A 27350-nucleotide genomic window follows, 5' to 3' on the forward strand; every position below is an offset into this window, starting at 1 on the left:
CTGCTGACCAACAATATGAGTGCTACAGAAAATCCATTCCTTTCTGAGCCCTGTCTATTGCCAAATTAGCAGCCATCTGACAGATTCACGATAGCCACAAAAACAGGTACAGGTTCTCAAGGACTATTTTACTTCAAAATACACCATCTCTGTTAGAAAACTGAACAGCCTCAAAACAATATCTACTCTAATTTTCCAAAATCCTATATTAATCATTTTTCAAAAAAATTCACCATTTTGCCCTTTTTAACATTTTGATATAATATGTGCCTGTGTGATACATATTCATTTCCAAAATTCATGAAGAAAAGGAAAGTGAGTAAGTGACTTTCAGTGCGACTCAGTATGGGTTTTATTCAATGATATGTGAGTGTATAATATTCACTTTGTTGCCACAGGTGCAACACCTACTCCGATACCACAATATCTCAGATATGAAAAAAACATTATCTCTGATTTTTCTCTCCCTCAGATAGCTGGCTTCCACCTCTTTGACATCTGTAAGAAATACCAAGATGAACTGTCACTAGGCATTGTCTTCATAATTTGGGTTTGGTTTTGTGATGAGAAAAATTACACACTCCCAGAAAATTGGAATTTCATCTCATTTTGTCAACAGCACATCCATGAAACCTCCCTGCAGGGAATTTTATAGAAAACTTCAACATCTACTCAATCCAAATGACCAAATGGACATTTAAGGATTGCAATGAGGCTCTTGGAGATACATTTGATCTTCTACCCAGTTTCAGTATTCTGAATGATTATAAGGAGTTCTTCTAGTCTAGTCTCTTCTAGTCTTGCAGTACATTGCTCACATTGTGGTATCTTAAAACTGTAGTCCAACATTCCTGTAAGTAGTGCATCCAAGCGTTTATTGTTAAGTGTTTCCTCTCGCCTCATAAACACCTAACTAGAAAAAAATTGGTTTAATCTTCCCAATGGAAGAAAAAACCTATACAAAAATGGAGCTTTCTACATTAAATGCCAAAACTACATAAATCTTAGTGAGTATATTCATTGAGAACAAGAAAACTCTTGAGGGTAACATATAAAGAAACCTTGCTAAAATATAGTGTTAATAAAAATATTTCTTTTAAAAATTTGTGTTTTGAGGGCTTTAAAAAAATTAAATTAAATGGCGAAGATGTCATTAATAATGAGGAGAATCTCAGTATGGCTTGAGGATGATACTATGCCCTTCTCCTAGGCACCCACCACAGCATCTACAACACCTCAACTGCCTTAACCTCACATACCAGCCCATGTGTCTATCCTGCTGTATTCACCTTTAAGACACTTTAGTAATCCTGTAGGCCAACCCATAAATATGAAAAAGTGCTTAATTGTTCAGATTCATTGCATACCTCATGAAAAAGAACATCATGATAGAAAATCCTTACAAGTATTAACCATTTCTCATTTGTCTCACTGACTTGAACTCAATATTTTGACTGATTTGATCCATCCCAATATACAATATATCTGCTACATCATTACCTTCTTCCACAAAACTGAATGTAGGAATCTCAACACTCAGATTCTGACAAATTATAATCCATTGGATGTACACATTTTCAGTGTATTTTCAAAATTCCCCAAATACTTTATATATATACATATATTTGAAAATATTAAACACATTTCCTTTATGTTGCCACCTGTATTTTTTTCAATAGAAACTAAAAAATACAGATTGCAAGTGCCTCCTAGCTTAAGCTGTATAAATATTTAGAACTCTTACAGTAAATTCTTAGCTGTTCTGTTAAAATCACACATCTAAGTTTGAAAGAATTATTATTAATTCCTGATTCAAATATAGTTTCAATTTAGTGTTGCCCAACTATTTTTCCTACTTAGGGCTCTTAGTGCTAAGCAAAGTGTGCCTTTGTATTTTGTCATCCAGTGTTCTAGAATAACATAATCTCATAATTCTAAGTCTTTAATGACAGAAGGACCAACATTTCAACAGGACTTTTATCTTCATCACAGAGCTAAAGTGGAGCAGGATGAATAGCTCAGGACTGCCCAATTACTTTTTAAAATAAAACTAGTCATTTAATTCAAAACTCAATTATATTGATAAATAATAAGTTTTGTCCCTTCATTTTTGTACCAAACTATATTTAATGTCATGTTTGAACAAGTTCAAAGATTATTGTCAGTCTTGAGGAAATTAGCAAGGAAAGAAAGTGAAAAACTGTAACCATCAAGCATGGAATTTAATTATTACCCTTTAGGAGAAACAACAAATATCTGAAATGGGATTAAAATACTTGGTATTCCATACTAAAAATGCATTAAAATCTTAAAAACTAAGCAACAAGAATATCTTTACTTTCTTGAAACCAATTTCCCAAAGACTATAACAAAAATGTGACATCTATTATGATGACATATGGCCAATTTTACATGAGTGAGACAGGTTATGCTTTACATCCATGCCTCAAGGAATGAAGACTACTAATACTTGGTTATTACCAAGTAATTTAAATCATGGTATAATTATACAGACAGATGGATTTCAAAAGCATTCTAGCTTCCTTTAAGCATTTAAAATGAAAAAAAGATAACCTCAGACATTTTAGTTAGAAAATGCCTAAAAAATAATAGATGAAACCAAAAAAATCTACAAACTAAGCTTAACAGAGAGAGCTTAAGAAAATCAAATTTCACAGTATTTTATTCATGGTACAGGTTAGCCTTAGAATAATGTTCATAAAAATAATTAACCATTTAATTAACCATTCAGAAAATTGGGAGGAAAAGAAAGATGTTCTCTTAAAGGTGTCAATTCATCTTTGTGGCTTGTTATTTATTTACTACGTACGTGTAAATTCCATTTTCAAGCACTGCAAGTTAATAAAATTATTTTCCCTAAAACTTTATTTTCACTTTCTGTAAAGTATAGCATGCTCATAGAGTACTTGGAAACTACAAGCATGCATGGAGAAGGTTAAAGAATCCATAAATGAAAAAAACAAAACCCTTTAATTGTCCTTGGGTAGTATATAGGAATTTAATTTCATCTGACCATCAGAGAGTTGTTCTAGAATACCAACTTGAATATAGTTAATAGTATAATTAATACATTGGAAAGAAACAATTGCACAGCCGGCATTGTTTCCTTTCTTCTTTGTGAAGTGTCATTTCCATTACATTTGTCTTTGCAAATATCCTTGTTTTGCAAAATATTTGTAACTAGGTCTAGCAAAAATGTTTTGTCCTTCTTGATACTTAGAAAGGTTTAAGAGTATGATTGCTCTGGCTATCTCCCTGGCTTTTGCTATAGATCTCTTTTTACTCTCTACTAAATTTAAAAAGAAAAATTGAAGAAATTGCAAAGAGATTAAGTTCTTTGAAACTTTACAGTTCTGTGTTTAGTCTTTTGATGTCTAGATTTAATTTTACTTAGATTTTTTTTCTATTTCAATTAAAACTACATCCATGATTTATTAATCTGCGAATACTTAAGTGTTAAAAAAATAGTTATTAAAATTACCTCATCAAAATATTACAGCAATATTCTCATGTATTGATAAAGCCTGGAATATAAATCCTTCTGGTATTAACAGAACTTTGCCAAACACACAAGAATCTTATGATTCTAATCTGAGCTTTATAAGGGGGTGTCTCAGATCATTTTCCTGAACAGATCAGTAGTCACCCATTCGTAACATTCTGCATACTCCACTACTACTTCTGCAAGTTTTATATTCTCAAACACCCTCCAAATGCAAAGGGTGCATTTGTATTACTTACATCAAGCAACACAAGTTTTCAGCAGCACACTATAAAGCATGATACTACAAAGGGATGTGGCCAATATGCTCTTAAGAAGATTGAGCAGCATCACTCACTTTTTCACCACTTCGCCTGACGGCCAGGAGTCACCTGGAAATCGTAAGTCACTGATTAAAATCTTAAGCAATGCTACAGCCACAGGCTAAGTTCTGTGTGCAGCAAACTTCTCCACTTTGGTCCAAAGCATGGCACCTGCTGCATGCTGCTGTGATGTCAGGGAAAGATCCAGAAAGTGAAAGAAAACTGTATACCCTCAGATCCCTGTGCTAATATGGGACCAGGATCATCCACCAGATGTGCTCCAACATTCCTTAACATTAATCTGTGTGGAACTGCATCTAAATCATAAGTCTAAATCCATAAGATGCAAGTGATTTTGTGCTTTTCTTCAAGGAGAAGTGTACTACTTCTGTATGTAAAAATGCAAACATGGAAAAAAACTTTAGATATAGCCTGAGAACTAATTGCCTTAGGATTGTCACAACATGAAGAAAAGTTGATTTGTGTTGCTGATCTACAGATAAATGACTGTCTAGAACTGCAGCAGAAATCAGAATTGTCTCCATGGAAACATACTTGCATGAATAAATGAACAGGAAAATCTGTGTTGAATGTGTTTCAAAAACTACTCACAACTCTTTTGGGAAAGAAAAAAAGAAAGAGAATCGTACCAGTTAAAGAAAAAAACAAAAAAACCCACCTTGTAATATGACATGATAGAATGAGATCTACAGCTGCAAAAGATTACGACTGCATTATTGGATCTTGACAATAATTCAATATTGGGTCAAAATCAAAGCATTTGCCTACTGTTCATGTATCCTAAAACCTGTTCCTTAACTCAGTAGCAATAGTCACTGCTACCAACAAATCAGCAGAGTTATGCCTCCAGTAATCACTAAATCCACAATGACCAGAAATTTACAGGTTCAGAAAGTCACAGACTTTCTAATATACCCTTTAAGTTTCTCAGATAAACTATTTCTTACACAAAAGCTGATAGCATATGTACTCATTTTTACCTCTATTTCAAAACATAGTTGGGAATCTGCATAAATAGGCCACCACACATTCACACATTTAGAGTCAATAAAAGTAGGATGGACAGGCCAAAATATTTAGAAACAATTTGATGATAGTATGATAATTTTCAGACTTATAGGAAAGTATAATGAATTTGCTACTTTCCTAATGCTGCTGTTTGACAAATTGCCTTGGAATGCCTGAAGGAATATACAATTCATGTAAATATTAGTAGAATTTCAACGTACACAAGTAATTAACATAATAAAAAATCTATTAATTTTTAAAAGCCTATTTTTCCTTACTTTCTTACAGAATGTTAAGTAGGACAACTTAAATTTACTGCATGATACGGGTAGAATCAATACAATACCTACAGCTCAATTCCACCAGTATTTTCCAAAATAAAATGTTCAAGATTTTCAAACACTGTCTATATAATTAAAACCATGAAAGAACTTCTGCCATTACTGCTTGTATACTGTGCAGCTGCCCCAGAGTGCTCACAATAACTAGAAAGTAAGGCCATATTCAAGTTTAATCTTCTTTGTGGCAACAAGGAGATTGGGGCATCTCTCTGACCATAACAGATGAAACACTGTCATGAACACAGAATGAACACACATAAAGAGTAACCCCATGGCCACCCAGGATAGCAGGAAATAAGCATGACTGACATGGTCAAAGGTACTACAAACAGTTTGGGAGACTGCCCTATGTACAGCTTACTCTATGAATTCCTGTGTTCCAAGCATTCATTCCATATCACTTAGTTCTCTGCCCTTTCCTTCAGATGGTGCAAAGTACTCAAAAGCCCTTCATGTCTTTTTGCTACCCATGAATCTGTTTTTACTGCTTATGAGTCATATATCACTATACCCTAGGCCTTCAGTACCTCATATACACAAACAAACTGCTGTACAATAATCTAAAATATTTTACATGCATCCACATTGACATTTTAATTTTGATTGGGAGTGGATTTTTGAAGTTTGTCTCTTTATCATAGCTAATTCTTACACTTTGCTTTCCTTGACAGAAAAGTCCTGGTGCATTCAAATCCTTTAGGACAAAATTGTGCTGGAGAAAGTGTGCTGGAGAAAAGCACTAAAGACATTCCAAATGTTACCAGGTATTCAGCCCAAGCTGGTCTGAAGTAAAACTGGTCTGTGACTGGTATGACTGTCAAATTCAGATGTCTGGCCCATCTTTCTAGTCAGCCATTAACTGTTTGAAACCTAAAGGAACATAACAATTTTAAGACATCTATTTCATTATGACAAATTTTTGTATAAATTCAAAAATTGTTAGATGGAATAGGAAGAGCATTTATTAAACCACGCTTCTTAAAAATTAGGCTAAAATTTCTGGGATTACATATTTTCTAAAGGGTTATAAAAACAGATGCACTTGACCCTTTTGTTATAACTGAAATCTGATGAGCTCAGGCTCATCACCCCCCTTTCTCTCCTGTTGATGCTTGCTTTCCCACTCAGCTGTAAACTGAGGATGGTCATCAGCACCAGGTAATCAAGCACAACACCTTATGATGCCAGTTACTTCATTGTCATATGGCATTTATTAAGCATGCAGGCCTGACCAATCACCTTGGCTTGGATAGAATTTTGACCTTGACAAATGTCTGAAAGGCCTGCAGCAAGATTAGAATTTTAAGCAGTCTCTGAAGCATCTAAATTCTTGAGCCACTGTGATAAAGAGATAATGAAAAGCCAAAATAACAAAACCACAAACAACACCTGTTAATGTACTAAATTTAAATGAATTTTTAGGACAAAATTAAATTACCTAGATAGTTTTAAAATAGATTTAGGAATTAATTTTTAGCCAATCCTATTTTAAATTTAAATATGTTTCCTATGCATTTGAGCAAGTTTTTATAAACAAGTGAGGCACAGTAAGAATTTGTACATTTAGAAGTCTGATATGATGTACTATACTTAGAAAATTAATACCTGTTATTGATTATTTGAGCATAAACCCAGAAATTTTAATATCATTAGTGAAATTACCGAGGACAGTCTCTCCTCAGTGGAGCTCAGTGACAGGAGAAAAGCAAAAGGGCACAAACTGAAACACAAGGGAATCCCTTAGAACAAGAGCAAGCATTTCCACACTCTGAGGGTGATCAAGCCCATACACAGGCTGCCCACAGTCCCCATCCCTGGAGATATTCAAATGTCATCCATCCACAGCCCCTGGCAACCAGCTTAGTGGGACTCTGCTTGAACAGGGGTGTGGGACCAGAAGACCCCAAAAGATCCGTCCCAACTTCAACCCATTCTCAGCAAATACCTAAAACTGAGAAAGATGGTACCTAAAGGTAATATACTTCTTTGTGACTAAAGCAAGTATTTGGCTAGAACTAGAAAAAACAAAAGATGTTGCAAGGAGATATGTTGATTTAATTACTTTACTCAATCCTACTAAAAATACACTTGAAGATGATTAAAATACTGTGAATTATACCAGACTTCAGGAAATGAAGACCAAATATAAATATCCACTGATATTTAGAACAGATTAATTTGCATTAATACTTGAGGATGATAGATACTTAAAACTTTAAGGCAACAGGTCATTAGCTGGTTAGGATTTGGATTACCTTATTATAATTATTCGCTGTTTATCCTTGGAGCTACAGGAATTTTCTCTCTTAAAAAATTACTTTTAAGCCAGAACTTCATTGATCATTACAAAATAAAATGTAGTTCTGGTAAAAAAAAAAAAAAAAAAAAAAAAAAAAATTCTTTACTGAATTGTAATCATTAAAGGATTAAAGGTAAAATTTTGGATAAGTACACAAATCTTAGATATTCTTTGCATGCAATCATGAAGGGTTTTTTAATAATATAATCTGTATTTGCAACAGTACAGCAGCTTTATAATCCAGCATATGTACATAATTTGTAGATGCATTAATCTGTCAACTGATTCAGAACCTTCATTTCCATGTTTCATGTTTTAGGGGGACATTTATGATTGTCTCCTTGATGCTCTTGGACTACCATTTAGACATTTCATTGCACCAGAAAACACATTTTTATTTTCACAAACTATATTTATGTATATGTGTGTGTATATATATATATGCTTATATATGTATGGATGGAATATATAAACATATCAGTAAGCAATTAGCCATTGGTTTAATATTCTGCAATGTTCATTATGAAGTATTGTTATTCTATCCAAGAACAGAATACACACATTTAGTGCATCCACACTGTGTTTCTGTTCCAAATGGCATTTATTAAACTTTGCAGAGTATTATCTTTGAACAACTTACACAGCACTACAATAAAAATGCTTTGTTAACTCTTCTATTTTATAACTATTTTGGGTACCTAAAACCATTTATTTATATATATATGTATGTATATATATATATATATCCATATACTCCAAAAAGAAGTATTGAGATATCTCAGCTACCTTTAAACTTTCTTGAATTTAATTTCTTGAAATTAATCCAGCTGTTTTCTGTGTATAGCTGCCTGTGCTAACATTAGAAACACATTCTTTGTCTAATAAAGAAGGGACTGAGTTCCAGTCTGAATCTCTCAGGTAACTTCCAGGAGTAACTTCTACATGCTAAACCATGAAATATAAAATCCCACCCTGCATCTCAATGTCAGGGAGAATGTACATTCCTCCTGAGAATGAGCAGGAAAGCTCTTCAGCTACATGGTCAGTGGGAATGGTTACTACTGACCTCATAACTCTTGGTCATTCTACAGCCAACACCGCAAACTGCCATGGTCAGAGAGACAACAACTGCTGGTGGCAGGTGCATGACCAGAACGTGAAAACTGTCAGCAAACTTCCCTTTGCCCACAAAAGATGCACTGGAGTTGTGATTGCCAACCACAGGAATGTTGCTGTGCCCTCCTTAAGGCTCCACATTACAAGAATTATTATTCCAAGTGCATTCCAAGTGGAGTACCATCCTGTTGGCATCTTAGCCAGATGTATTACTTACTGAATAGCTGGATGATGTGGTATTAGGTTACATCAGCTTACACTTAGCTATATTTTAAGATTACAAATGCATAGTGGCAGAAAATACAAAAATATCTTGTCCCAGTAAAATACACATGGAAAACTGTATTTATATTAAAACGTACAGTTCTAAGAAAAACAAGAAACATAAACAGAATTCCTTCAGAGACCAGATGTGAGTTCACCTCCCCTGATCAAGTGAGGTAAAGTGAAGATCCATGTAGGCCAACCAGCATATCTGTAAGATCTTTTAGTAGCTAATCTCCTAATTACTTACACCCAGTGAGGTCAATTATGGTTGTGCTTTTCAAGCAGCAGTGTCTAGACTTTAAATCTTATTTCTCATCCTGCCTGTGGAAAACAGCCAGACATCCAACTATACAAACTGCCTATGCACCTAGAAATCCTATGTAATTATAATGTGCTTTGCCTGATTAAAATGGCATACACAGAAAAAAAAAGACTGGGTTTAAAGTAGTAAAATTTTGCACTTTTGCCTCTCATTTGATTAACTCCAAACAGTATAGATAAAAATTATGAACATCTCAAATTTTATTTCGCTACTCTGCTTACCAGCTTGTAAACAAACATAACCAATGTTTACTTAAAATATTAGATAAATACATAATAAGGAAAAAAAAAATCTCTTTTTTTCATCTCATAAGTTCAAAAGAATGATGTTTTTTGATCGAACATAGTATCGAAGACTGGGTCACTTCACATGAAAGTCACACAAACTCTTAGAAAAAAGGTGCTGGAGAATTTTTCTTTGATTATTCAAATATCAAACATGCTCTCCAAGAAACTCATTCAAAATAGAGTAACAGCACTGAACCTAAACTGTCATCATTTAATATGAAGTGACAAGAAAGTGACAGATAATAAAGAACAGCCTGAAGATGGAATTGCTTGTCATTAAACCTTCATTTCCTTCTCAGCCACACTGAGATCACAAGACTCCATTGTGCTGGGAGAAGTTCCCTAAAGAGAGAGTTACCTAATCTTATTCACATAAGGAGAGGTGATATATTTCAACTAGAAAATAGAGTCTGAGGAATCAAGTAACAGAAGCTCCCTTTAGAAGATGAACAGGGTTTAAGGAGGTCTGTTGAATTTTCAGGGTAATGCAGGTTATTTTGTTTTCCCTTATTGGCTGTATTGAGAATCATCATGGACAGGCTGCAGAATCCAACCTGTAAGTACCATGGAATCAGAAATAAAGTACCAGTTATAGGAAATTCTATAAGTACTAGGGCTGCTGAGAACTCTTCCTGCAGGTGGTAGTTAACCATCAACATATAGATTCAAAATTAATATAGTCTTCAGGTTATAACATTTCCAAACCATTAAGACAAAACCTCCTATTTCTAAGAGGTCCAATAGGACCTTGAAGTACCTTTTATTTTTGATTTGGTTCATATAGCCTGTGTAATAATATATATAATACAAAGTAAAATTAATTGCAACAGCATTAATTTCTTAATAAAATGCAAATTTTTCATCCATCTGTATTAAATTCAATCATTTTTATAATCAGAAAGTACCACTTAGTTGCAAAAAGCTAAAACTTAAGGGTTACATTATTGCCTGAAAAGAACATGAAAAATGAACCATAAAAAATAGGCCTAGAGGGAATCTTAGTAATTAATTTGGTCCATTCTCCTGCCCAGACAATCATCAAGCAGAAAAGAAAGCTACATTCTGGTAGGGCATCACTAGCCAAAGAATTTAACAGTGCAACTGCAATGAATTTTTTATATTTAAATAACTGTTGAAAAATTCTGCATTTGTTTGCCATTTGCTGTTACAATTTAAAATATGCAGCTTCTGGAGGTATTTTAATAATTTAATACTTTACATTCACAAAGAAGAATAGCTTTAGATTAAATCCTTCAAAACGATGAAAAATATCTAAAATAAGTGCAGGACAAAGAGCACAGAAAAAAAGGACTAGGAAACCACTGTCTGCACATGGTAAATTTTGGCAGGAACTTTAAGATCAGTTTTTCCAAGTGTTATACTCAAGGGAAAACAATGAAAGTGACATAGCTTGGAATCTTTAAACACACCATTGTAGAGTAAGAGAACTTATAAAAGTTTTATGAATGTGCTAAGGCAAATGGAGTGAGAAGGTGTGCTAGTATCTCCCTTAATGAGCTGATGTGTGATATATGTTGTATAGCTCTGTTATTTGATTGCTGTTCAAGAGAACAGTCCTACTGAATTCTAAGAAAATGTTATGTAATCACATACGTATAAAGCAGTTACATTTTCAAGTGAACAAGTCCTAATGAAATTGGAATTACATTTTAATTAGATTCGGTAAAAAAATGAAGAAAAAGAAACAAAAAAAAAAATTAAATACAAGAAAAACATTGTTCCACCAGTAATCTCATTATTAGCTGGAGATGTAATCTTAATTTTGTATTTATGTGTTACTTCCTTTCTCAATTGAAAACATAACTGAAATGGTGCCTGCATGCACATCTTGAAATTCACACAATATCTCAGTGTGTGTACTCATATATGTGTGTTCATGTGTTCACCCTTACTGAAGTCACCAGAAAGCCGTGAGAATATGATCAATATCCTTATACAGGACTATGCCAAGCAATTGCACAGCTCCTTTATTAAAAATCTTAGTATTAACATAAAATGACAGCTTCTATCTTGCTGCTATAAACCAAAAAAATTGCTTGAAAAGATGGAAAGTCAGAGTTATCAAAGTAGCTTATAAAAACCAGCTATGATAAAAAAAAAAAAAAAAATTTCATAGCTTCCACATCTCTACATATTTGTGGGACTGAAGCTAAGTTTAATGAGGATGAAAGGCATTTATGTAGAAAAAAGCAAAACAAGACATTTTTATTTAATGTGAGATTTTTGAATAATTAACTTTCAAAATTTTTGATTTTATCTTCCAGAAAGTAAAACAAATACAGATGCTTGTGTGGTTGAATTATTCTTGGGGTTATTTGTTATGATAACAGTAATGGAACTCCCTACCTCAGTCTTTTCTTGCATGATTATTTCCTACTCACAAAACAAATCTTAACACAGAGAAATTAATTTTATATATATATATAATATATTATATATATAGAGAGAAACACAAACATGCCTATATGCTGTATGAAATTTATCTTTATGTTGGTGTTTAACATAGAGCACACTAAATAAAATGCCTTATCCAGTTTAACATCTGTAAAATTCCATTGCCTTAACAGCTTTTGTATGTTTGCTTACTCTACAGACTTCAAGTTATTCCTTATTATGATCTTCTTTTTTTTATTCAATAAATGTTTCCAATCAGCGAAAATAAGTTTGCTCTTAGAGTCAGTTATGGAAGTGCTAGTTCTTTGAGCTGCCTTTCTCTCCTGTTGTGGCTTAAGCCCAGCCAGCAGCCAAGTGCCACACAGCCCTCACCATACTCACCCCCAGCAGCAGGACTGGGGAGGGAATCAGAGGGTAAAAGCCACAAAACCTGGGTGGAGATAAAGAGAGCTTAATGGGAAAAGCAGGAAAAGGTGCTCTTGATTAAATACAGAATCAAATCCTCTCAGTATAAGAGGGAAGCCTGTTTTCTTCAGTAAATATTACAGAAACATATCTACTAAAAATGAAATGGCTATTAGTAAGCTCAGGTAAAACATCTACACCAGACTCTTGTCCATCTAAATCTGCTTTTTCTTAGAGAGGTTATGCAATCTCTTTCATGTTGCAAAAAAGTAGAAAACACTATTTTATTCCTTTCAGAAATTAAAATGCAATATTTTTAATTTTAACCTAAGATATCTTTTCTGTCCTTGTTTACCTCTCAATTTAATTTCAAAAAACTAAAACATTATGTATTTGTTAAGCATAGCTTGGTCTGGTGCAGCTGATAACAAGGGGAAAATACAATGTATTCTGGGCTACTCTGCAATCACTTCCATTGCAATGGAGGAGGAATGAAGGAAACCTATTGCAGGTTTATCACTTAAATATAATGAAAATATACAATTGTGAAGTGAAAAACTTGATTAAAGTTCACCAGAAAATGAAGGTAGGTAATAAAACCCAGTTAGTAATGATGTGTGCTTAAGAAACTATGAAAATAGATGTGTATTTAGACACATATAGAAAGGATCCAAAATATATACATCTATATATTTAATTTTATTTGAACACATTTTTAGAGAACTAATATTTATGTTTGCTTTGCTACTACCAAATGATGCGTCTCATCTGGATTTACTAAATATTAAACACATACTAGTACAGCATTCCTACACCAAATTTTTTCATCTTACATTTACTAATTTCCATTCCTTTCAGGTGAAAATCACTTCAGTAAAACAGATAATTGCTTCTGCTTTGCAATGTCAAACAGTTTGCCTCAGGTTATGGCAGTGTCTGAAATTAAGATGGGAAAGAAAGTTCTCATTATCTTTCTCCATTTTGAGCAACCTTTCATCTCGCCCTCTTCACTGATATCCAAAGCCACATTCTCCCTATTGTTTATTCTTTCCTACTGCTTTCTTGCATTTAGTTACAATTTTAGTTCTTCTCTTCCCCTCAATTCTTCACCTTCATTCTCAGTTACAAATGTCAACATTTTACAAAGGCCAAAGAGGAAACCTAGAATATGTGCAATCCAGTTGCTCAGTCCACATCATTTTCAGTACCAGTCATAAATCTTTATGTCTTTCTACTTAGTTTTTATGCTAAAAATTCTTCCACATCTCGAAATAGAAAAACAAAGACTCCTTTGAGACTGCTTATAGATACACTCTATTCTTGAAGTCTTGAAAAGACTTAAGATAAAACTGTCACTCATTCCCATATGCATATTTTCTATAGCCTTGCTTTAACTGTCATCTCTTGGCAATGAAGTTCTAAAACTGTGTCCTCGCTGCTGAAAAGACAAAGTACAGACTGACAAATGTGAGGCAATGAACACACAGTGGCTCCTGCTGCTGGGCTATCAAATTTTAAAAGCATCGGTGAATCAACCAATCATTATGAGCCTCCTTCCATGGTTACCATGAAACTTTGCTTTTATGTTGGAAGGACTAAAGAACACTTTTCAGTTTTTTATTCAAGGAAAACTAGGGCATGGTGCTGATAATGCCAAGGTTGTGGGTTTGATCCCTCTATGGGCCATTCACTTAAGGCTAGACCAGATGATGCTTGTGGGTCCCTCCTTACTCAGGATGTTCTGTGGTTCTGTGTAAATTTTAAGCTCCCTTCAGCTGGATAGCATGGCAGGACTGGGATCTTCTGCTGAATATGCATTTGTGGGGTTTTTTTCAGTCTAACCCAAACAACCCTCAACAAAGACATTGTGTGTAAGCTTATCCATACATAGATTTCTAATTTCTATATTTGTGTAATTTAGCAATATTTAATAGAAACAAACTAAATAAAATTATCTCATATAACAGGTTGCCTAAAAAAATTCTTTGCTTTTCCCAGATGAGTACTAACATTCTTTATTTTGACACTAGATGTGAAGAATGACTTCTTGGTCCAGTCAGAATGCTCTCTTACAAGTGAAATTCCAAAGGCTTTTTGTAAAAGCTGGAGACACCAAGCCTCAAGGAATGGGGTCATAAGACTCTTTTTACTTTTGTTTCACAAATCCACAAGCATCTTGTTCATAGAACTTCAGTTAACCAAAAATATTACGTGTTTTAAAATACTTCCACTAGAATTAATCACAAATCTAATTGTTTGGTTACTTGAAACAGGTATTAATTACATATTATTATTCTCATGCGCTTATATTTCAATTTTGTACTCCACTAACACACTCACACAGCAGAACTCAGCTGTTGTTCAATAACATTTAAGCATATTATTCAGTTTTAAAAAAGAAATACCTGAAATAGTTGGACAACCATCATAGTACTTCTCTATTACATTCTGCAAAGGGATTTCTTTGAGTAAAAGAGAAACAACATCCGAGTGATCTCAATCCTTTGGCAATTAGAAAAGTCATACGTTCAGATAAATGTAACTGAAAAAAAGCACTAGATTTAAAATTATGCTTCTATTTATAGATTACTACTCAGATTTAACTGATATATAAACAAATAATGCTAGTGATATCTAGTGATAAGCTTAGAGAAAAATTATTCAAGTACTCTAGAAGTACTAGAAGCAAATTGAAGTAAAATTAGAGAAGTAGAAGTAGTAGGGAAGCAAAGTGATTTTAAAATGCAATGACAACACAATAAAACTCTAAACATAACATATACATGTATTTTCAAATTAGTTTTCAGTGATGTGGATTTTCCTTAGTGATAAGACATAATATTTAATGAGAAATCCATCATTCTTCAGCAGTTTACATAGATGCCATTGACTAAATTTATTTTTTTTTTTTAGTCTAAACAGAGGTAATTAGACCATGAAACACATTTCAGTATGCTTTCTTATCAGTTAAAAATGTTTGCTAAGACATTTCAAAGCAATTTTTTCAAACTACTGGATGCAATTACACTATACAGCACATTAATAACATGTAGTGGTTTTCCTAAAAGTAAAAATATATCAAAAATTAATTTTTATATTGCATATTTAGTCTATATTTACAAGACTAAATACACTGTGTATACTTTGCATATATTTAGGCACTATATCCATATAAACTCTACAATGGTATATGCATATTAAGAGTATTCTTAAAACTAGTGAATAACTTGACTCATCAAATAAGTGCAATTATCAGAAATACCATACAAGACTCATTTCTAGTGATTTACACCCATCATAAAGAAACATACTAGATCATATAGAACTAACCTCAGAGGAACAGAAAGTATTTAATTTCAGAGGCAGCAATCTCTGATCTGTTACTTTATTTGGCAACATGGAGGTTCTAAATGGTTGAAGAAAAAAAGACTAATTTGGTTCTTATATTTTTGGATATAAAATGTTCAAACAGATGTAATTTTAGGAGATTTCTATAGAACATATGTTACTGTCTTTTGTTTTGTTTGTTTTTAAGATACAGCAAATGGCCCAATTTTGTTATCTGTCATGTAAAGGCACGTTAGATGTTTTCACTTTTTTCAAAATGTTTCAGAGATTGGCTCAACGAAATAGTCAAGGCACTTTTGAAAATGCTAGTGGCATCTGACATAAGAAAGATTATTACACAGCTGAGAACAGAAGAACTGAAGAAAAGGGAGCAAATCTTAAGCCAGGAAATGCATAGAAAGTTCTTACTAATATAAATGTTTGTAACTCTATTAGGTTGCAAAGAGGAGATAAAATTCAGCATTACTTTTAAGCCCTTCATCATTTAATGAACAGAGGTTAATAGGATCATACTACATTTCCTAGACTTATGAACTCCTCCTTACTTCCAAATTCTGGCTATATGAGAAGACTGTTGCAGTCATGGATCATTGCTTAAATTCTCTCATAAAATGTATTTACTCTGATTTCCCCATTGAGATGATATTCACATTTGACACTCTTGAAACTGAGCTACTCTACATGAACATGCACCAACATCTATCTACATGAAGAAAATAATCTAGATTTAATTCGTGACAGTGAAAACTAAGAACAAAAAAAAAAAAAAGTACAAGGGAATAAACTTTATCTATTCCTTTAAGAACTCAGGAAAGAGAGGGAGATTATTCCCTAATTCAAGGCAAAGCAATAAAGAAACAAATTAGAAAGCACAGTAGCCTGGGAACAATAAATATGTCCACTAAGTTAGACACAGTGCATATGTGGCTGATAATTTAACACCATGAAAGGGGATTACAGATCTGCAGTGGTGCAGTGGAACACTAAATTCCAAAAAGATTTACTGCAAGCAACACAAGGTAGTGTTAAGCAGTTGACAAAAGATAACAAGCAAAAAGCACACACAGTGTCAGAGATTCCATAATACTGAAAGACATAAGGCAATCTAAACATGTAGACATTGCATCACTCTTAGTGTTAGCTTAATCTCTATCCTTTCAAGCAGCAGCTCGGCTGGCAGCTAGAAAAAAAATTCATTAAGGACAGGCTATCTCAAAAAATAAAAAGCTTTAGAGTAAGCCTTGACAATTTGAAAAATCAATTCATGTGTCTAGATTCATACTTTAAAGAAATATAAATCCCTAACCTAATCTATTACAAAGTAGGATTAGAAATAAATCAAGTGGTTTTGATAGTTTCCTGAACTACTTTAATGCTGATCTCTGTTGAAGAGTTGTATTATTGTGAATCTCACACAAATTAATATTTTATAGTTCTAGGAGTAGCATTTCAGGCTAGGACTGAGACAAATAGCCTGGAAATGAAATCACAGGATGTCCTAAAAGTATTTGCTATTGCTAACCAGGTTTCATTAACTACTTCTGGTCTTTTTCCATTAAAATGACAAATCTGAAAGACTAGAGTTTTCTATTTTATCATGGGAGTAAAAAAAAAAAAGGAAACAACAATTAAAACTAATTTCATAAAGTCAGCAAACACACACAGTACTGACATTTATCACATCATGATTCAACAAATATTTACCAAAAAATATTCCAAAATAAGGGTGTTGATACATAGATCTTCCATCAAGTTATAATACTGAGTGAATTTTCTTAAGTGTTTCAAATTACAATTTTCTAAATTCCAAAATGTTCTCTTGCCTACCTAGGTTTTGTCAATAAAAACCAAACAAAAACTCAATCCACCAGACTATAACATATTGGCAATAAAGCTTCGTAAGAACAAAATTATTTAAATGGCATTATCTGCTATTTGTCTTATTCTATATTGCCATTTTTTCCCCACTGAGTGCTAATAAGTGCTTGCTGTTGAAGAGGTTTACATTTAACATCTGTCAGTTGTATCCAGAAGTAGCACCTACAGGGAACTGTCAAATAGATTGCTATTCTCCTCTGTAGCACCAGCAAATCTGTCTCACATCATTTACATACAGATAGTTATAAGCATTCATCATTTCATTATGCTGACTACCTCACTATTCTAATGTATAATTTCTCTTTAATGAGCCTCAAAAAATACAATATTCCTTGATTTATGACTGCTTAACTGAAAAATTATACAGATTGACAAAAACTCATCATAAAGGTTTTCTTGTGTTCCCACTACCTTGCACTTTAAATTTAACAAGATAATCTCATTATTTGCTTCTTTGACAAAAGAAATTATCAAATTTTACCACACTAGGCTTCATAGTCATTGCTGTTTTAATAAATATACTTTCACTTCCAAAAGAAAGCAGTATAGAATTCTACAAATTAAAATTGATCAGTTTTTGTCCAAGAAATAAATATATTGGGCAATCTGTTTCAATATTACTATATGCCAATTACTGTATACTTCCTTAATTATCATGTGGAATACTGCTGTACTAGTCATGCAAGAGTGACTCATAAATGAGCCAATTTACATGTTCAAGTAAATTGAACTATGGTTTACTGTATGAACTTCAATTATTTTATACACAAATGCTTAGCACTGAAAAACAACTCTGCCATTAAAAGCACACTGAAGTAATTCAAACATACTTAAAACACCAAACAGAAAGCTGAGAACAAGAGGCAAACACTTTGTTCATTTTACTTCACCCAGGTATTTCAGTTCCCGAACTGCATCTCCCTGTGTCTATAGATATATCAGCATTCCTCTGGTTTTGAATACCCAAGGTGAAAACATTTACAAACTGCTCATGGTGGCCATTAGAAACAACAATTTTCACAAAACATGAGAAACCTTTTCTCTTTTCTAACATATCTGCAATTACAGCTGAATGTTTTCAGCATGTGAGAAACTGTTGAGCTTCTTCCATAACAGAGATAACTGTAATTTTTTACTCCTTCATCTACTGCATTTTAAGCTTACCCTACATATTCAGACAGTTTGCAACTCCCTCCCCTCTGCTCAACCTTTCTTTTGCATAGAAGTTTTAGAAACACCACAGTGAGACCTTTCCCTCTTTCCAAATGCCACTCCTCACAGAGGGGTCAAATGTAATGAGTGCAGATATACAAACAAGCACTAATGTAACCTTACACTGCCTTATCTCAAAGCATCACATCCTATTGCCAGGTCATGAAATCAGGCTACAAAGGCTATCCATTCCATGCAGCAGAGATGCACAGAGATCAAAGCAACAGATGGAAGCTACATTCCCTAGATCCCTGCAAAAAAGTCAACTTTAAGTGAAAAATGAAAGAAAACAATACAACTGAATATTCAAGAGCTGTTTCAGTAGATGCAAATGTGTTACAATATGACAGAAAATAAAGTGCACAAATGACACTGATATGTTTGACAATGACAAGATAAATTCTCAATACAGTAAAAAATTTTATTTCATAATTTTCAACTCCCTTTTCAGTTCCTTTGCACTGAATATTCCAGTCAACATTAAGATCTGAATTTCAGAGTCAAAATTCTAAAGAATTTTGATATATCATAGGAATACAGGTATATCATTCCCCAATCAGCACCATGTGTTTTTATCGAGGAGAATTCACATAGCTACACATTTCAACAGCACAAAAAGGCAGCCTATCAAATAAACCAATAAAAAAAAAAAAAAACAAACTAGAAATTTTCTTTACATCTATAAATCACAGTGATTCAAAAAATTGTTACTTTGCATGCAGAACTTACAACTCTGAATCCAGAAAACTAGTACTTCAATCCAAATACCTGTTGCCAGTAGAAGGCCTTAATTTAAAAACCTGAATACTTAATAAATTCAAAATATCTCAAAATAATCATTCCTTCCCATAACAACAGAAATTTATATCTCAGCTTGTAGTAGTGATAAAATCCAATTAAAGAAAATACTCAGTATTTACTAATCACAACATATCCTTAGACTGTCACTCTGGCCATCTCAGAACTATATTTCTGTGTCCCTTGACAATAACTATGAGGCACAGAGCCAAGGGCAGCCATGGACAATGTTTACACTGTCTGTTAGTGCTCAAATTGTGTATCTCTACCTGGAAGATACTATGACTACTTGTTATCTTAGTGACACAGAGAAGTTGATAAGAAGAAATACAGATACCCCTATAATCCCTTCATGTTACAATTCTATTTCTTGCTTTTCTTGCCTTACAAACTCATTATTTCATCTCTTACAGTATACAGAGTTACCATTCCCAAAAGCTGACTAATGTCTGTGACTCATGATTTTCCTTCCTCAATCTGAATTTCAGAAAAGGCAGTGGAGGAACATCAGAACAAGCTTTAAGTTTCACATTGTTCTTTCTTATGTGTGCATATAAATATTTGCAATTGTTTTTCTGGTAGAATACTAAATTAGCCACTTTCCTTGTAGAGTACTGAATTACACAGAAATCAAACAAAAATTTATGCTTCCAACTGATTGAACCTACTTACAGGAAGGTGGTATTGCAAAAGGATTCAATACTTCAATCAATGTAGTCTGTACATCAGAAGAAAATCCAGAGTGTGTTCTGCTCCTGTGATGAATTTTCTATCTTTCTGTAGCTACACCTAGGAAATAACCAGTACAGTGTCAGTACAGCTAAATACAGAATATAAATGATCCGAAATGAGAAAATGAGAATATATTGAACAATAATTTATTACAAAGTCCATACAATTATTTATCAATATGGAATTATGGAAAACAAAAGTTTAAATTTTGTCTTCATTTATTTCTGTAGTTCCCAAATGATTCCAGAGTTCTTCAATCTCAAGACTGCCAAGTAGACTCAAACAGATGTTATCATTACACCTAAACATCCATCCGGTAGCCTGAGAGGAGAAACATAATGACTGCAGAGAAAACTGGTCCAGCCATCCAAAACAGCACAACCACGTTTCCATTCAGCATGTAGAACAACTAGAGCATATAGAATATATGAAGTAAACAGTCATGTTTATTTAACAGTAGAGTTAATTCATAATTTTTGTCTTTCAGTAGAAACAGAAGAAGCATATTTGCATACTTGGCCAAATTCTACAGAAAGCAAAAGAGCCAGAAATAAGGCATTAAGATGGCTTGTTTTGGTATTTTTCAAAGGGGGCTGGGTTCTGATAGATCTTCACATCCAAACCAATACTGACAAGGGCTGGTACTACTCTCTTTAAGAAGCTGAAGTCAAAGCTAAATCACCATCCAAATAAAAAAAAAAAAAAAAAATACCCCAGGAGATAACCATTATCTTTATCTCTTACATCTAGGCTTTGCTGCAAATTAATCCCTTGTCATATCTAAATCAGTTTATGCTGATCTCCTTTACTAATAATTTTATATATTGCTACCCTCATTTGTCTCATTTTTTAGGTTGAATAAACTTGGTTCAGTCTTCTTTTGAAGCCTTTAACATTTAATTTAATTTAATGAATGATCAATAACCAGGTACATTTTGTTTATCCTTTTAGAAACTTAGACAGCTTGAGCCTTCAAATTGTTTTACTGGATCCTTACACATTATGCTTCTAACAATCTGTAGAGATCAAGTGGATCAGTTTCTATCTCTTGTGCCTTTGCCACAGATTATCAACCCCCTACACAGAAATGTTTGTCATGCCTCAAATTCATAAAGGGTGATAGAGGCATGAAGTGCTTTTAGATTTGTCAAAAAATGTCTGCCAGGCATTTTAGCACATCTTGAGCTCCACTACTACTGAAAAGAAGGAAAACACTTGTGTAAGCAAAAAAATCTGGAACTGGCCACAAATGTAGCAGTATGACATGGTAAATATGCTGTCCCCATATTCTTCCCTAAAGCATTAGAGGGAATTCCCCATCTTGCATTTGTACTGTTTAATGTTCCTACTTAGTGCTTCTGCTTGCTCTCACCAAATTGAGTGTCTATTATTTTCTAGTATTTTTACAATTTATCAGGATTATTTTAAGCCTGGGACCGCTGCAATATTACCATCTACTCTATTTCCAATACTACCAACAGTGCCATAGAATAATATTACAGCCAGTACAGAATTTTACAGAATTTCACTCTTACCCTGCCCCACTACAGTTACTGTGAAAAAGAGTGACTGCAAATAAATATTACATCTTTTAAACACAAAGAAACTTGAATAATACTTTCAGTCTAATCTTATCTAGATCACAATTCCCTAGCTTGCTTAAAAGAATGCCATGCGTAATTATCAAAACCGCTGTTTACTAAATGAAAGTCATGTCTCCTTACCCTTAAGGCTTGCTGCAGTTTTTGAAGAGACAAAATTGGACTGACTTATTCCCTAGAAATCTACACTGTTCCATCTCAGTATCTCTTGCAGATGCATACAAAGAGCAGTTTGATATTTTCAGGTCCCTCAGGGAAATTCAGGTAAGAAATTATGCACAATTCTTGGGATATTTCTTCAGGTCTTACTGTCAGCCCTTTTCTGAGCTTTTGAAATTTCACCATCCTTAAATATGATGTTATGATACAACACATGAAGATTTGTTTATTCCTTCATGCATATCTTATGGCTTTAAAAATCAAATAATCTTCACACCTAAAACCCAAAAAAAGACAGCTATTTGAGCTTAACCTTGCAGCTAGATAATTTGCATTTATTTTTATGAACGATCATTTTTTGCGTAACTAATTTGTTATATTTACTAAAGTCATTGGATTCTAACATCACCCATCCAATATCCCAATACTTATCCATGAATCTTCCACTGCTTTCTATACAGAATTAACTAGGTTGGAATAGACACTTCTTACCTCACACAAAGACACTAACAGAATGTGAGATAGCTAAAGTTTTCACATAATGGTATGTAGATTTGTCCCACCAGCTCCTTTGATCTTTCAGTGAAGATTTCCTTTAAAAGCACCTTTAGCTGTTTAGCTTGCACTGATTTTCATGCACAGAAGGGATTTTCCAAATTTCTGAGCATGTTTAAAAATGAATATGCAGTCTGTTATTTTTTTTAAATATAACTGATTTTCAAAATGGATGTTTCTGTTTTGGGACATCTATATTAGATTGCTGGGTGAAGTTCTTTAAATAGAGCAGTATATACATTAGATTACTGTAAGTATTTTAATTATGGGGAAGAACACATAAGACAAAACCAGATAAATCTCAGACCACTCAAAACAAATGTCTCATTTGGCCAGGTTCACCTGGGCCAGCTCACAGGAAAGATAATACAGGGAGGTCTCAGCTAACCACATGCATACATGTGTTCATGAAGATCTAGATGACACAGCCTATTCCTCAGCTGATTTTCCTAACGAGCTGAACTTAACAGCAAGTTGTTTGCACTGTCACAGAAACTGGTGGAGGATGCTGTTCCTGTTGAATAAAGTAAGGAACACGTTCACTGCAGTAAATGATTTTACATGCCTTTCTTGCCCATATTTTTCAGCTTCTCTGTTACTCCAGGTCAGTTGTTCCCTTCTTCTCAACATTTCATCCTCTCTTACCTATAAACTTAATCTGTTTTTTTTTAATATTAAGATGGAAATTAGGGACTTCAACTTTCCACAAACCCATAGTGAGCATTTTACACTTTTTGAGGATTATCAACAAAAATATAGCCCACTGTCTAAGAAAAGTTTAAAATAGGACCATAAGTCTAAAACAAATGTGCTGCTTAAGCAAAGCCTTGGGATAGTTGTCCCTTTGGCATATGAAAGCAATGAGATATCAGCTATCCCTGGTGAGAAGACTATGTTAACATCTGTATCTCATTTTAAGTACTAGATTAATTTTTTTCATAGGACTTTCTCTGGTTTCTCTGCTCTGTAATATCCCACCCTTAACATATAAAATGACCCTAAGAAAAGCAGTTCAGCCCTGTAATTCTACTACTTCCATGATAATAGCATCCCAGATAAGGAATATCTATCAAATGTGTCAGAACATTATCTGCTCATTCCAGTCTCCTTTTTTGCCTTATTTTTCTTATCTTCCAGCAGCACATGCCTTGGCTTCTACTCAACATCATTCACAAAGCTCATAGATAAATAAATCAAATAAATAAATAAATAAAACCTAAAAAAAAAAAAAAAAAAAAAGTTAAAAAAATATCAGTACCAAACACACCCTCACACACTCTTTTTGCAAGTTTGGAGTTTTTTAAACTCTATTATTTCCTTTTCTGTGACAAAATGCTATCTACTAGAAAAGTTTGTAATCTCCTAAAAGCCTTGCAGTGCGAAAGGGAGGTGTGGGGAAGTAGGGCAGTATGGAACAGGGCAGGACAGGGCAGGACAAGGTGTGTTGGCTCTGGCTTTGCCAGGAGCAGTTGTGAACCCTTGGAGGGCACAGGAGGGTGAGGCTGCAGGGAGCACCGGGGACAGGGAGGCAGCACCAGGAGGTGACAGACACTGCCCCATGGGACAGCAGGTCTAGAGACAAGCCATGTGCAAAGAGCAGTGGTATTCCACACCTTATTTCCACTGGTAAGGCTCCTCCTCAAGCCTCCAGGGTCCCTAAGTTTCTGAAGAGATTCTCCAGACATGAAGCAGCACCTGCAGGAGATGAAGGAGGGGTGGATCACTCAGTTAACCCACTGAGACTTTTGTAAGCTCATGGCCCTGGTGCATGGCATCCCCAGAGGCATTCATGGAGCTGGCAGGTGTCTCTGTGAGACTGCCTGTCCTTTTTGAAATGTTTCTGATGACTCGAAGGCAGTTTCTGCCATGCTCCTTTTTGTGACAAGCAAAAAGCAAGATCCAAGGAACTACGGGCTTGTCAGTCTTAACTGTGTCCCAGAAAAGTTGTGGATGAGGTATTTGTAGAAGCCATTTCTTCTTGTCTGAGCAGATCACACCAGACCAACCTCAGTGCCCTATAAACTATGTAGTATGGTTATTATATTTTAAAACAGATGGAAAGATAAAGCCCTATGCAAACAGGGATTGCTGGAATGTACACATTTCAGATCCATGCAGGTTATGGATCGCACTGTACAATAAGCAGATGTCAAATTTGAGAAGTTGTGTCATTTAAAATCTGAAAACAGTTGCTATTTATTTTTGCAAAATGCAACAAAAAAAAATTAGATTTGCTTAGATTTATTAAAAATGCCTAGTTTGATGATTTCTTACAAGTTTTTCAAATTGTTTTCAATGAAGATAATTAAGGATATCTTCAGGCACAGATGTATCATTTATAGAATAAGTAACATATTTTCAGAGTTTAATAAATCTTATTTATTGTTGCTATCATTTTTTGCCTTATAAAATATGAAATATATTATTTACTTCTCTAACAGCTTATTTGTACAATGTATGCTATAAAAAAGCACGGTATCTCTAGAAAAATTATGGCCAATGATATGGTAAAAATATGAAGCCCACTTTGAATAAGATCTATGAGAAAATGATGTGAAGAAGCATGAACCTGAAAAAAACTGTCATTTTAAGGTGAAAAGTAAATTCATCTTAATTGCTTGAAAATATAAAATATTCTGTTTATGAAAAATCTAATTATATATCCTTACTGCTGCACAGCTAACCATCAAACTTTCTGTATTGTTCATGTGGTATATGGTCTCTGGAGGCCCACACACCTCACACATGGATACTATAAAAATATACAGAAGAGCTTTTAAATAATATGTTATGTTGTAAGAGACATGTATATGAGATGACACCATAAAAGAGTTCATGACCTTAGAACTCTTTTCCAGCCTTAATGATTCTATGATTTTATGATGCAGTTAATGCTGCCTAGGAAGAGAGTTAAAGCAATAGCAATTTAATCAATATCTTATTATAACTATAATATGAGAACTTGTGAAAAATGCTTGTTACCCAACACCCAGAAAAAAAATATTAACAATCCTTGCTTGTAGAATCTTAGAGCTTATTAAAACTAAACATGTTTCTTGAAATTAAACCTTTTATGAAAAACAGGAGGAAAGTTTCTAGACATTTCTTTCTTTGGTAGATTTTTAATAAAATCCAAGTATGACTGAACAAATCCAGAATACTCTATCTACCATGGACAACATATTTCAAGTAGTCTTCCAGCTGGCTTTTAGCTACTGAATCTAAAAGGTGCATTAAAATGAAAAAAAGTTTTTTTTTTCAAAGTTAAGTTCTTGATTATTGCAAATTGCAAGGAAGAATATGAAAAGCAATTTAAAGTATGCTTTAAACCAACAGCACCTTCAAATTATTAAGACTTTGCTTTAATCTAAATTTACAATTCAGACTGATTTTTATCACATATAGCAAGAATTTTCCAGGACCTCTGGCAGAATGAGAAAATATGCCTTAATACATAGGAAAAAAAGGAGTACTGGAAATGATTGCAACAAAAGACCTATTTTTTTAGGTTCATATCTCTACTGGCTTAATGTTTAGATTTCATGTTTTAATGTTCACTGTTTTGTGCCAGTTTCATGTAATTTACACTTTTAATATACTTCTTTTCTCTGAACTGAACAACCACTTTAATACAGTAATACTGTGTTTCACTAACTTTTCTTCTAAAGATTTTAGGGTGAATTAATTATAGCCAACACACCAAATACAAACTTCCTCGTCTCACTACCACGAGTTATTTTATCTTTATTACTGAAGACCTTTGCCTACATGCAACAGTACATCACGACTCAGTTCACCAAGACTGACAGGCTACTCTTTATGGTTTGACATGATGCCACTGTAGTAGGTATGTTGACTATTTAATGGCCTTAGAAAGTCTCTTATGGCCTTCACTAACTCATAAAATTAACTTTCATTGTCCTCTTGCATGAGTCCTGATGACAAAGTGTAATCTTATTACATGAGAGAAAATATCTAATAGTTTCTTAAGTAATGCATTTTTCTTCAATGATTTAATGTATAAAGTTTTGCCTTGCATGAATTACACTCAGAGCTTCAGAGTACATAGTAACCTTTCATTATTTCAATGGTCTTCTTCTGGTGTATTCTACAAACCCTCAGAAGTGACATTGTCAAATTGTCACAAATCTACTTGATGCATGTCAAAGCCTCACTATTCAGAACTGGTGACTAGACATCTGAGCAGTAAAAAAAGACACAGTGAGTTTTACTCTGCATCTTCTCTACAATGTGTCCATGTATGACTAAAGTAGTATTAGCTCTTGGCAAAAAGCATTCATCTGGGCTGAAAGGCTGTCAGCAGCAGTATGGTAGACGTCAATTAGAATAAAGTATGCGATGCAAACACATTTGCCAATTACATGCATTAGACATCATAATGGCTGATGTCACAAATGTAGTTTGGTGATAAATTATCTTAAGGACAGTAATTACATTTTTCCATCAGTTGAATACACCCATTTTGAAGTTAAAAAATAAGATCCACAGAGAAAGTCTCCCATCAGACAACAGAAACAATGAAAATGCCAGGGTGCTGCTTGCTGTATGATTATTTTCAAGTTAGACCCAACGTTGACTTCTAAATATTCAGAATTATGTTAAAGAGATTGAAGAAGAGATAACTAACCAAAAATAGGGACTACAAAAAAAAATTACATGGACCAGATCATTTGGATCCAGTCCAGCTCTCCATTCAATATCGGGAGGACGGCATCCAAGATAAGAAGAGATGAGAACAGT

General features: G+C 33.8%; 1 long non-coding RNA gene across 1 annotated transcript; it reads right to left on the minus strand.

Moving 5' to 3' along the window:
• Positions 1 to 5812: 5812 nt before the first annotated feature.
• On the minus strand, positions 5813 to 26916 carry LOC306802121. The gene is made up of 4 exons (XR_013774274.1): positions 26822 to 26916; positions 24203 to 24284; positions 20215 to 20331; positions 5813 to 6065 (listed from the first exon to the last, which is right to left on the minus strand). It is a non-coding gene; the product is annotated as an uncharacterized lncRNA (long non-coding RNA).
• Positions 26917 to 27350: the final 434 nt, after the last annotated feature.

The sequence above is a fragment of the Erithacus rubecula genome, assembly GCF_903797595.1.
Source record: "Erithacus rubecula genome assembly, chromosome: 5".
Taxonomy (NCBI): domain Eukaryota; kingdom Metazoa; phylum Chordata; class Aves; order Passeriformes; family Muscicapidae; genus Erithacus; species Erithacus rubecula.